We start from the raw sequence: 14,203 nt of genomic DNA, 5'->3' as shown, positions 1-14,203 counted from the left end.
ATTCAACTCTTCCTTCAACTGAACATTAATCACCTTTGACTCCGACAGCTCTTACATTACCTGGTAGTACCAACCCAAATCCATACCGAGCGCTCAACATTTTTCCCAATCTTTTCTAACCTTGACGGTCATTACATATGCTGGGATAGGGTGTTGTTTTTCTCCGCACGTTATTGACAATTTCGGAAAATGTCCGCATATCATTTTGTTCTATACTGTTTCGCGCCTCAGTATTGACACTATCTTCATACTGTATCATACAAAAACAAACACCGTCTTCAGTCAGCGGCTTTACAGAATGAGCGAAACTGAACACTAGACAACGGACACTCGGGTCCTGTACCAGTGGATACGGAGAAGAAACTGTATTTTGACACTCTCTACATATTGTATTTCTGCGGTAAACTCTTTTCTTGGCTGATCTTGATTTTTTGTACCGCACGTTATGTCTGAACAAGCAGATTTTAAAGTTAGAATCTGCTCGGCACGATCGTATATAGCTCCTTGATCTAGCTGAAGTCAGAAGGACAACAATGTTCAGGCTGACACTGCCAACTCTTAGCTAAGACCTCCAGTCATCGATTGACCCTTGGAAGCATGAGCTAGGAATTTGTGAGGACCAGAGCTATGCTTCTAGGTTAGCGTCTCACCGTTTTGCAGACCACGACCTGCTCAATGCTTTTGCCAATATTGTTTACTACAAACCCAGCCACAAACAAAATCATTTCCTGCTATTCGCTTCGTTCAAACAGCAGGGGTTTCCAAATCTATCTCAATTCTACTATCTCTTCCAGCGTCCAGCGTGTTCAAGCCAACGCCCATATTCGGTACGCTCGGTGGTATCGCACTATTCTAATGCACCCAACCGCTGCTGTTGCAATCGCAATTGAGTCGTTCCAAATTGTTGACAATGGACCAACTCGAATCGCAAACAATCGAATGTTCGCGGTAAATTTGAGTAGCTGGCTCTACATAGATTTAGCCGGGGTCCCGGCTTACGCACTCGATATACACCCAGCCGGGAGACCCCCCGTCGACCCTGTCGAAAGGTTAGACCTCTAGCAGTAGCGGTCCGATTTCGTGGTAGTAGCGCGTGGCGAAACGGATTTTACGCCCTCGGTCTACGGAGTCTGCTACGGAATCGCGCCGACGACCGCGGAGTACAGTCGGATCTCTTATAAGACGCCGGCTCCCGCTTTTGTCCCACCGTTTATTCTCGGTTTCAATGCAAGCTGGCCAATAGAAGACGTGACTGTCTGTTTGCTCATGAATCGCGGACAGACGCGCCGTAACAAATCGCACCCGTCAAATTATGACCGATACGGTTGAGTTACAATCCGGCACGGACGGCCAGCAGCCGGGCAGTTGGGTATCGCGGAGGAGCCGATTGATTAACATATGGCCTGATGGGTTCATGGGTGATTGGGATTAAAGTAGACGAAATCTGACATATGGGCATCGTTTAAACTGAGGTTGATTCATGAAATGATTGGTTAAAACTGCGCTACCGCGCTTTCTAAGTTCGTGAGCAGCTTGTGCGGATTATTGCTTAATTATTTTCGGAAAATATCTTAACAATACTAACACAGTGATGTTTACATTTTCGGCTTCTGGCATTACAGTGACACCTCGATTTTGACCACCGAATATTCTAATGTTGCTCCCTTAGAAAACTTGATATCCATACATAAACTTAATTTTTAGCAAAATATATTCGAACGACTTGTCGAAGATGCTTGGTTTTTATGGTTTATATGAAGCCTAACTTTGCAGGCGACGGCAAAAAATATGAGCACATCCTCTGGTATGCAATCTCATATCAAACCTATACAAACTTCAATCGCGATGCGCAAAACATAGGCATAACCGATCTCACTCAAACTTTCCACAATATTGTTCAGAAGCCGAAATTGAACCAAAAAAACTTTGATCCAAGAAAACGATCACTATAACCCACCCCAGTTGATGTGCGGGATCTTGTTACTGCAACATTTTATCAAAAATGACACTGCTTCTTCCATCGGATCGTTCCACCCGGTCCTGCGTCCACACAGTGGACTTCAAGTGCTAATTTTCGCACCTTTTTCGGTACCGCCTGCAAAAAGAGCAATAAATTATCACCTGCCAGGGCAGGGGCAGTCCGGCCGCGCCAACTGACGTCGAAACAGCGAAATTGCGTTTTTAACTCGTTTTTTGTCTTTAATTTTCCACGCGTTCTGCGCGTTTCGCGCCTGTTCCCGGAATCACCAGCACCAGCGTGGTCGACGATACGCTGGCTGCCAGCCAAGTCAGAGCAGATTAAAACAGCCCCGGTGACAGAGATAAAGGTACCTCCACGTCACGACACACGATGATAATCGCGAGAGAGGATTACCAATCGTTTTCACGCGATTTTAAGTCGTGTAGCGCTATAACAAAAGATCATATTGTATGGATAAGGGATGAAAGTTCATTACCAAGTAAGATAGCGCTCTTATGAAATCTGAAGTAATTAGTAACAGGAAATTGAACTGAATTATAGTGTTTGGTGATCCATTTTGGCTTTCGGGGAAAGGAGTCATTCAACTAATAGTGATTCTATCCTTACACGAGAAGATTCAGAGAACTCCGGTACCCATGATCGTTCAGAATTTATTCGGTTTTGTGGTACAAATCTTCGCCGACCACCCTACCCTCAAGCGGTGTTCCAAATGGAGTATCTGGCCAACCTAATGTTCATGCAGGAGCTGGTCGAGAAGCTGCCGGGGACCATGAGGATTGACTGAGCCACCTTCAAGAATCTACAACCACGATCCACCACGGTCTAAACTTTCGGTGAGTTCATGAACAGGCAAGCAACTGCAGCCTTATGGTCTTCAGTAGATCGATCCCCACATTACCCTAGGAACCACCTCTTGGGTATCTGATTAGTCATTCCAAAATATTCCAGAGATATTCCAGATCAACCAAACTACTTCGGAGACTAGGTAACTATAAAAAGTTACGTTACCTAGTCTAACCCACTTAGATCCGTGAACTTCTGTTAAACTCAAAGCCATTCCAAAATATGTTTGAGGATCACTTAACTTCCCTACGATTAAGAACTTTCAGCTATAGTGAAGTTATGACGCAGCCACATTTTGAGCACAACTCTGAAAGCGCCACATTTGCTCCACGCGACTGAGGATAACGACTGCAGCCACGAACCGAATGTTGTGGTGAAGTATTGTTGATTCAATTTTATTATATTTCTTGTTCTTAACGCTAAACAAATGAAATAGATACAATCATTACGATTGGTAATGTTGTGCAACTCTAAGGGGGCGTCCATAAATGACGTAGCTTTTTTAAGGGATTTTTAATACCCCCTTCCCCCTCGTAGCATTTCGTCACAAATTCGGATACCCCCCTAAAAATGACGTAGCTTGTTAAACAACCACCCCAAAATTTTTATGTAAGAAAGCATAAAAAACTAAACTTAGTTCGGATTTCAATTTTAACTTGTATGTTTGACGAATAATAAATAATGAAAAAACAACAAAAGCAAGAACACATTGTGGACTGCCAGGTTCGGATTGCCGACATCAAGACCAGTGGAGATAATCAGCGAAGCTAGTGACTCAATAAATGAATAAACCAATCGTTCTGCTGGATGCCGAAGAACAGGAAGTTGAAGCTCCCAAAATAGGTAATCTGTATTGCAATCTGTAAACTGTCATCTGTTAGAAATTCAAATTGGTTTCGTTTGAATTAAATGCACCGTGACATTTGAGAATTCCTGCAGGAGTTTCTTCTAAAACTCTTTTAGCAGCTGATTCTGGAATTCCTCACGGAGCTTCCTTTGGGACTCCCATTTTTGAGAATTCCTCCCTTTTTAATTCCTCCAGAACTTTCTTCAGAGATCCCTCCAAGAATTCCTTTCGGAGTTTCTTCTTAGATTCCACTAAAAGTCCCTTCTGAGATTTCTGAGGGAGTTTATTTTAAGTTTTTTTTAAAGTTTATCCATGGTTTCCTTCAGGAGTTCTTTCAAAGTTTTCTTCTCCTCTCCACCAGCAGTTTCTTCGGACATGTCTTCAGGGATTTTAACCGGAATTTCTTTTGAGATTCCATCAGAACTTCTTTCTGGGTTTCCTAACGAAGTTCCTTTCGGGATTCCTCCAGCAGTTACTTCTTGGTTTCCTTCAGGAATTCTCTTAGATATTCATTCCGACACCTTTGCAAGAAAATCATCCGGGATTCATCAAAACCCCTTCAGGAGTTGCTTCTGGGATTCCCCCAGGAGTTTTTTTTCGGATTCCTTTAGGAATTCCTTCCTGGATTCTTCTGGGATTCCTCGAGAACTTCCTTCTAGAATTTATCCAGGATTGTTGTTCCCGGAACTCCTCCGGGATTTTTTTTCCGGTACCCCTCCATTCACTCCTTCCAGGATTCCTCCAGGATCTCTTAGAATTCTGCGAGGAATCCCTTTACAGATTCTTCCAATTTTTTTTCTTCCTCCCCTGTTTGGGAAATTAAGCCACTACTGTGTCCAATAAGCTGAACTTTCTCTGTGGCCGAAGTTTTGTGGCATTCTTCCCATAGTTCCTTCAGGAATACCTCCAGGATTACTTTCTTAGATTTCACCAGGAGTTCTATTTGGATACCTTCCGGGATTCCACAAAAGTTATTTTCGGAATTCCATCAGAAATTACTTCCGGGATTCCATCAAAAACTTCTTCTGTGTTTTCTACAGAAATTGAACCAGGAGTTTCTTCGAAGACTCTACAAATAGCCCCTTCTGAGATTCTTCCATGATTTCTCCAAAAGTTCCATCTGGAATTGCTCCAGGAACTCCTCACGGGATTTCTTGTTGAATTTCTCTATGATTTCTTTTCAAGATTCCTCCAAGAGTTCCGAAGTTCTTCTGGAAGTTCCTTCAGGGATTCCTTCTGAGATTCCTCAAAATTCTTTTGGAATGTTTTCAGAAGTTTCTTTTTCCGGAATTCCCAGTGGGAATTTCTGTGGAAATGTTATCCTTTTTCTGTTGGGGAAACCTATCAAAGAACATCATGAGAAATTCCTTACAAAGCTGCTAGAGGAGCTCCTTAAGAAATTGTTGGAGGAATTCTTCGAGGAAGTCCTGAAGATACTATATAGGAACTTCTGAAATAATGCCATAATGCCAAAACTTAGATTTTTTTCCTTTGCAACCTTAGCGGTGTGCAGTGCTTTATAGCAATCTATTGATTTTTTTTTTCTGTATACACAATACATTACTCTTTATGCATTCCAATACCATTTTCTCAGATACAGTTGTTGCGTCCGATAGCTGCATGTCTTATGAAAGGAAGCTAGTATTCATGTAAATTATTTGTTATTTACATTACTGTGAATGGAAAAAAATCATGCCATATAGTTTTTCTTTGATTTGCTGGATAATAATACTTAATGCAAGTAAAAAAAAATATTAATTATGAAATACTTTTTTTCAATAGGCTTAGTAGAAAGCTACGTAGCATATCATGAACCCTACCCCCTATCGTCACACTTCGTCACAAAATCACAAACTCCGGACTCCGACTGATCCGATACTCTCTATTTAACTTACAGAAGACTTACTGGACATGATAGAATGCAAATCGTAGCTTTGTATAATGAAAAAAAAAAAAATACCGTTACACCCGTAGACTTTAGGATCTAAACTCAAGAATAGTTTGGATGATCTAGAATATCAGGACTGATCTGATACTGTCTATTGAACTTTCACAAGACTTATTGGACATGATAGAATTCAAATCGTAGCTTAGTAAAGTGAAAAAAGTTACTGTTACACCCGTAGATTTTAGGATCTAAACTCAAGGACAGGTTGGATGACATAGAATATCCGGAATGATCTGATACTGTCTTTTGCACTTTCACAAGACTTACTGGACATGATAATATAAATCGTAGCTTTGTATAATGAAAAAAAGTTACTGTTACACCCGTAGACTTAAGGATCTAAACTCAAGAATAGTTTGGATGATTGAGAATATTCCGACTGACCTGATACCGTCTATTAAACTTTCAGAAGACTTACTGGGCATGATAGAATTCAAATCGTAGCTTAGTAAAGGGAAAAAAGTTACTGTTACACCCGTAGATTTTAGGATCTAAACTCAAGGACAGGTTGGATGACATAGAATATCCGGAATGATCTGATACTGTCTTTTGCACTTTCACAAGACTTACTGGACATGATAATATAAATCGTAGCTTTGTATAATGAAAAAAGTTACTGTTACACCCGTAGACTTAAGGATCTAAACTCAAGAATAGTTTGGATGATTGAGGATATCCCGACTGACCTGATACTGTCTTTTGAACTTTCACAAGACTTACTGGAGATCTTCCGAGACCTTGTCCCTTTTACGCTGAGATCCACTTTTTTCTTCTTATAAAATTTAATAGTCAAATCTCCTTCAACGCCCTTATGAAACCCCCTGCCCCTCACATTCCCCTACATTCCCCTACACACTCAAATCTTCTTAAGACCTTTCTTTTCACTTTTCTTCAAACGTCCTCAGCGCCATTACCTTTGAAAAAGAAAGAACCTTAAAAAATTTGTAGTGGGCTCGTCCGGGATTTGAACCCGGGACCTCCCGCACCCTAAGCGGAAATCATACCCCTAGACCAACGAGCCCGTTGTAAAAGACTGCAAAGTTTAGATCTATTTAAAACACAGTTCATGGTGAGTGTGAACTATATTTCTGCAGCCTTATGCAATAACTTTTGATTTCAATGACAATACTACGATATACATGTTTATTTAGAGAGGATCAATGTTAAGTATAAATACAAGTTCTTGTATATTTATACTATATTGGCTGCAAAGTAATTACCTCAAAGTACCCTTCCGACAGTTTTTTTTTAACAACAAAGTACGTCTGCAAGGAAGACGGGTGGTAGATCATGATCTAATAAATCATCAAGCCTTCAGTTCTCACTTCGCTAGTTTCGAAAAGTGCCACTATTTATCTTAAAAACTGTCATTTACCCTCGATAGACCCTATCGCTTAATCAGCCATAAAGCTCCTTCTCTCAATCCGACGAGCCTCCCTCCATATTGGCCTTGATCTTTCGATAGATCGACGAAGATTAGATTTCCGTCAGAGCAAGGCTCAATATCTTGGCACCTACATCTCGTTTGCTTGACACCGTCTAGGTCTGACGATTGCAAACTCAGTTCATAGTGCGCGATTCAATCAACTAAGCCTCGTTCCTTTCCATCGAAGGAACGTTCGCGCAAGCAATGCAAGTTGTTGTATAGGTACCTTACCTGTCGTCGTCTCTAAACGAAGTCTTGATGGAAAAATTGCAATCTTTTTTTTTCGAACAGCGAATCGCTCTCTACTCATCAGCAGCCGTCTGTTGAGTGATGCGGCCGTCCCGTCGCGTCGTCACTCACTCACTCACAAGACAAGGGTGAGGATTTCACACGGCTGATCAAAATGACATCCCTGACTCCGCACCAGGCAGCGCCGCGCCGGCAGACAGCATCGGGTGAGCTGCACAAAAAAACGCGCGCAGATAATGGATAAGCTAGAGGGGTTAAAATTCGATACCCATCTCCGGGTATATGTAGGGTCAAGCCGGGCGGTCGTGTGAATGAATCAAACTGGAAGCTATGGGTGTTTGTTTAAATAATTTATTCTTTGAACCGTGGAGAATCGGATCGAAGCATGAAAACGAATGGGTTTTTACTCTGATTTGCTTGAAATTAAACATTGCAAAGTGTACGCGGTTTAGTTTCGCAAGTTGCGCGATTTTCTATTCCAGTTTTGCGTTTTTTGTTCTCATGTTGGTTATTATTCTCCTTAAGTTTTGCGTGAAATAAGAAATTTTAAAACCTTTTAAAGATCAAACTGAATGCAAATCCAAAAATCCGCGCCACCCCGGGCAGCAGCGGCAGCTGCAGTGCTGCTGATGAGACAAAATAATTGGACAATGATTTTGCATTAGGACCTAACTAACATAATCGATTTGCGACTATCAACCGGTGGAGGCTGGTGGCTAACTTTTTCGGGTCCATCTTGGTGAGTTCAGCGGCGCAGTGGCGTAGCCAGGAATTTGGGGGCCCAATGCGGATCCAAATTTGTGGGCCACAATGAAAGTGACAGATGTACACATTTTACATTGATCCATTTATACATTTAACTCTCGAGTGATCGCGCTATTGTATTTTGTACAACACGTTAAAAAAATGTCGCATTTTGTACTCAGCATTAGTGTGCTGCTGGCGGGGGTGGCCAACTGATTGAAGGAAGGTTAAACATCTGTATATTATTTTATGGATTTCTTCGGGGATTTCTGCGAGGATATATTCCGGTCCCCGGAGTATCATTAATGAGCATAAGATTGTTTTTTGAGAATTGTGTCGAAAAATTCTTCTAAGTGGTAAATGCAACAATGACATTTAGTATTTCTCCACGCACTCCTTCTGGAATTCTTACAGTGTTGTCATCGAAGATGTTTTCAAAAATACTTCACACTACTTCAAAAGATTCTTGCAAAGGCTTCATTAAGTATTTCTCGGAATATTAGTTCAGGAAGTCCACCAAAGACTCGAACAATAATATCTTCGAGGATTCATCTAGAAGATCCCCCTTAAGAATTTTCAAGAAATTCCCAAAAGAGTTACCGTAAAATGGGGTGTTAAGGGACGGACCAATTTTTCGTCTCCATTAATTCATGGGATCACTTCTTAAAACTTTCAGGAAAAGCAGTCCGATCATTGCTAAAATTTTGACTGAACGTTAACAAAATGTTGAAATTTCAGCTTCATACAACATGCCATTCCCAAGATATATATTTGGAAATCTTCAGAACCCGACTCCGAATAATCGAGTCTGACAAGTGAGCATATTCCACATTTTTAAAAAGTTTCCACGTTTTAACGCCAATAATTGATAATATTTAAATAAGAAAACAGGATGGATCTTCAATCTTTTTTGAAGAATACGCCTTGGTTAAAACTTAACATAACACCCAAAGAACATGTTAGGAATTGTATAAAGTTTATTTGTCCACCACTGTAGCATACCCTCATGAGTTACCACGGTCATCTGCGGTCATCTGTGCGCGGCGTGGGTACGATATCGGTCGTCGAATTACTGGACAACCGAAGAGGTTCTACTCTTTGTCCATCCGGCATGGTGACGCCAATCGAAAAGTGATTGTGTTTGACCGGTCTGGTCGAAGAAATAAAACGTGCCTTTGTTGGTGATTCTGCTTCGTCGCTGCTGTGGAAGTAGGGGTTACGTGTGTGGTTGCTGCAATCCAGAGGATCTGAGTCATCGCTCGCTATTCCCGCGGACAACCGTTCCTGTACCCGAAGCCCAGAGTGGACATCTAGAGATCGCCGAAGGACGTCAGCCAACAGTGGGCTTGAGATTGGATGGTTGAGGTGCCTGGGTTGATCTGTATATGCGGCAGTCAGTGCAAGTTCTACAAAGGTAGAAACTATATAAGCTCAGATGAGCATAAATTGCATGCAAGATTGTACAACAAATTAATTAGTAGATTACTGTGGAGAACGTATTTGGGATTCTCCGGTTTTAAGGATTTCTTGCCTTTGAAGGCACTATTTGGGATTGCTGTGAAGTGGTTAGTCACTTTTATTATTTGATCTGTCCATCAGTCAATTCGTTCGGTCGCTTGAGGTCTCGGGAGTGAGTTGCTTATAGTGAGAAGTTGGAGTGACTGCAGCAGTGATTGCCGGTGGGTGATCTACGGGCCTTCGTGAAGCAGGAGCGCCAAGCCTGGATCACGCTGGAGAACATAGAAGAGTTCTTGGAGAACTATGAAGAACGTGATAGAAGTGTTTTGCAATTTCGTATGAAGAAGTTAGATGAAGTGTACGACAAGTATTGTGATATGCGAGTTAAAATTGAAGTGTTGACTGACGACCTGGATGTTGCTGAAACTGCTGCAGGTGAAACTGAAGGAGAAGGAGCTGTCGATCGCGCGTCCATGGCAGAAGCGCGTCAGAGGGAGAATGAGGAAATCTTCAAAGAGTTCGAGAATAAGTATTTCAGCTGAAACAACAGCTTCACGTTAAGCTAGCTGAAAACACTGAAGTGGCTGTTGTCCGGTACCTAGAGGCAGACGTTTGCCAGCCATCTTGAATAAAGTACCCAGAGTTGAGGCTTCCTACGTTTTCTGGTAAGCTCTCAGAAGGGATTAACTTTCGTGATAATTCCAAGTCGTTGATACACGACAACAACCAGCTGAAGAGGATTGATAAGAGCAACTATCTACGTTCATCGTTGCGAGATGATGCCCTGTTACAAATCAACCATATTCAAGCCACTGCAGCAACCTACACCCTGGCTTGGTCCACCTTGGAGGTCAAATACAAGAATCATAAACTTATTGCACAGGAGCATTTGAGAGCAATATTCGCTGTGGCACCAATGAAATCCGAGAGTTTCCAGGAACTAAGTAACATCTTTACAACCTTCAGGATCAATCTTCAGCAACTGGAGAAGTTAGGAGAGAAGCCTGCTGAATGGAGCACTCTGTTGGCGTTTATGCTTTCCAGAAACTCGATGACGACACGATTCGTCACTGGGAAACGCACCATGCTTCAAAGGACATCCCATCGTATGAAGCCATGGTAGATTTCTTGGCAACCCACTGCGCAATCCTGAAGTCAACGTCCGCGCGTAGAAGTAGTGACTTCAAGCGGCCGATCCAGACTCCGGTGGTTCACGCTGCAATGACATCCAATGGAAATTGCCAAGAATGTAACGGCGGAATGCATTTCATTGAACAGTACAGACGATTCCGACAGATGAAGGTTGTTGACAGAAAGGCGACAGTCCGAAAACTTGGGTTGTGCTTAAACTGCCTACGACCGGGACACTTCGTTGCGGATTGTTCTCCTCCCAAGGTCCATCGAGAAGACCTCAAGTCGCGAATCCACCCCAGCAATTTAATCAAACCCCAAACCGCAACACGTCTCATCCCAATCCACAGTCTACACAAACACAAAGTACATCTTTGCAACATGCACGATCACCTCCCATCAATACTCCAACTGTACACCACACTGCTACACACCCTCAGTCATTGCACTCCTGTCTACCGCTGTCGTGAAGCTCGGTGATCGTTACGGAAACACCGTTCTTGCACTAGCCCTATTAGATAACGGATATCAGATTTGCATAATGTCTGAAACGTTGTCCCAAAGGTTGCATTTCCACCGTCTTCGGGAAAATCTGCCTGTGAAAGGAGAGGGTGGTTGTTCGTCTGTCAGCAAGAAAGAATTGCATCGTGCAATTCGCCGTATGTGTCATGCGAGCTGAAATTCTAAGTGCTTCAAACCTACCACAGTAAAGCTTCGATGTTTCGTCTTGGAACCTGCCTGCAGATATCGCGCTCGCAGATCCAACCTTCAACAAATCTGGAGTAGTCGACGTGATCTAAGGAGCAGTCATTTTCTACGATTTGCTGCTGATTTCGCAGCAGAAGCTGTCTAACGGTGGATTGATTCTACGAAATGCGGAGCTGGGATGTATTGTTGCAGGTGAACTTCCGGAAACCTCTGTTGTGAGCTATACTACTGTAGCGTCTTCTCCGGTGACTACTGAAGAACTTTACGAACAACTAGCTCAGTTCTGGGAGTTAGAGTCGTGCCGCACTAAGAGCTGCCTGTCGATCGAGAAGTCGGCGTGTGAATCCATTTTCGCGGAGACGACTATTTGAGACTCGGATGGAAAGTTTTGAGTAGCGCTGCCTGAACGAAAACACATGCTGGAGAAACTAGGGCAGTCCAAGGTGATAGCGAAGAAACGGTACCTAGCGATGGAGAAGCGTCTATACGCCAATCCAGAAATGAAGGCTTTGTATAAGGCATTCATGCACGAGTATCTCTCCATGGGCCATATGGAGCAGATACCAAACGAAAGTGAACAACAATCCGGAATACTTCTTGCCGCACCATGCAGTGCTAAAACCCGATAGCACTACAACCAAATTAAGAGTAGTATTCGATGCATCCTGTTCCACGGATTCCGGAGTATCGTTGAACGACGCTTTGATGGTGGGACCGGTCGTTCAAGACGATTTGCGAAGTATTATGCGATTTCGGCTGTTCAAATATGCGGTTGTAGGAGACGCGGAGAAAATGTACCGCATAGTATGGCAAGTGAGTCAGACCAGCTGCTCCACAAGATATTTTGGAGAGATTCGGTTGAGGAGAACTTACGGATGTACAGGCTTACCACTGTCACGTACGGAACATCATCAGCGCCTTATCTCGCTACTCGGTATCTAAACAAATGCGCTGAAGATGGAGCAGTTCAATACCCGCTAGGATCAGCGGTGGTGAAGAAAAGTTTTTATGTTGACGACATGCTGTCGGGCTCGCGAAGGCGTACAGCTCTGCAAGAAGGTACTGGAACTTCTACAAAGTTCAGGATTTAACTTCAGGAAGTGGAACTCCAACAACCCAGAGATCCTGAAGGTAATACCACCGAATCTACGTGATGATCGAGAAATGCTGGATTTAGACGAGAAAGCGACAGTAAAGACTTTAGGCGTTACGTGGCAGCCGGGTACGGATACGCATTGGATCAAAGTTCCGGACTGGAGGCCGGGCGTACCAATCAAGCATCGTACTGTTCTTTCCGAAATAGCGCGGCTCTTTGATCCCTACGGACTCGTTGGACCTGTAGTAGTCCAAGGCAAGCTCTTCCTTCAGGAGCTTTGGAAGGCGAAATACTCCTGTGATGAACCGCTAGGGGGTTAGCTTTGGAAAGGACGTAGTCTCCTGCGAGTTCCATGGATTCAGCGATGCGAGTGATAAGGCATACGGTGCAGCGGTATACTTATGATGGGTGAGTCAAACCAGACAAGTCACAATGAACCTGATCATGGCCAAATCGAAGGTTGCGCCGTTGGAAGACCTTAGTAAGAGAAAGAAGAAGCAATTCATACCACGGCTAGAGCTATCAGCAGCGCTACTGTTGGCACACCTGTACGAAACGGTTTCTACGAGTATGATGGTAACAGGGAAAACCTTCTTCTGGGCGGACTCTACAATAGTAAAATGCTGGATTTCATTGCACCCATCAAGATGGCAGCCCTTTGTTGCCAACCGTGTATCGGAGATACAACATACGACGAAGGGAGGAATTTGGAATCATGTTCTGGGGATCGAAAATCCTGTCGATATAATTTCAAGAGGAGCTACTCCGGCGCAGATAGCGATCAATGCCCTCTGGTGGAGCGATCCAGAATGGCTGCACAGATAAAAATAATGATATTTTCACGTCATGTAAACTTCATTTTAGTCATGTAAACTTAGTGTTTTGATGGTTTACATGATATATCATGTAAATTTGTGTTATATGTCATGTAAATACTCAGAGTCTTGCTGAATTACATGACATATAATGGAAGTTTACATGATATTTTATGACTTTTACATGATATGTCATGTAAATTTCTGTGATATCCCACGCTCCAATCATGTGAATCATATACCACAGAATTTTACACTCTTTTTTCGATCTGTGTGCAAAAGGATAGTCGTTATTGGCCAATCAATTCACGGATTGTGGAAAATCAGTTCGACTCAGTGGTGCTTGAGGAAAGGCCGCAGTTTTTCAAACACTGCCTCCAAGTACGATCTTCATGTTGCGCTCAACACGGCGCTTAACGGCTTGGATACTCCGTTTCTCTTTCAACTAAAAGCTTTGCAATAAGTTGCGGAGAAGAGTGGGAATAGCTGCAGCACATGGGCGCATTGGAACTATCAGACCTTGCTGCAAAGAATGAAGTGCATTCTTGGAGAAAGAAATCCTTGAAAAACTTCGTTAAGGTCCATCTGAAGGATTCCTTGAAGGATTTCAGGACATCATGGCATAACCCTTGCAGCATTTTATGAAGGATTCCGTAGAGGTATTCATGAAGCAATGCTTGAAGAAATTCCTAAACAAAATCTTGGATGGAATTCCTGAAACTTTTCAATATATTCCTAAAGAAATGCTCGGAGCAGTTGCTGAAGTAATCATTGTAAGTATACCTATTCCAAAGAATACTTAGAAGAATTGTTGAAACAATCCCCGAAAAAAGTGCTGAAGTACATCTCAGAGGATTTTTTGAAGTAACTGCTAGATCATTGTTTGCCAAACTATGGGTCGTAACCCCCCAGGGGGGTCGCAAGACTTCATCCCAGTGGGTCGCGAGGGACTGTAGA

General features: G+C 42.8%; 1 protein-coding gene and 1 non-coding gene across 2 annotated transcripts in view; both read right to left on the bottom strand.

Moving 5' to 3' along the window:
• Positions 1–14,203, bottom strand: part of LOC109621337 (NADPH oxidase 5) — a 411,936-nt gene that overhangs the window by 257,735 nt on the left and 139,998 nt on the right. The window lies entirely within an intron of this gene.
• Positions 6,569–6,640, bottom strand: Trnap-agg (transfer RNA proline (anticodon AGG)). Its single transcript has one exon. It is a non-coding gene; the product is annotated as a tRNA-Pro (tRNA).

The sequence above is a fragment of the Aedes albopictus genome, chromosome 2 (assembly GCF_035046485.1).
Source record: "Aedes albopictus strain Foshan chromosome 2, AalbF5, whole genome shotgun sequence".
NCBI classification, from domain to species: Eukaryota; Metazoa; Arthropoda; class Insecta; order Diptera; family Culicidae; genus Aedes; species Aedes albopictus.
This window is presented reverse-complemented; position numbering and strand designations above follow the sequence as displayed.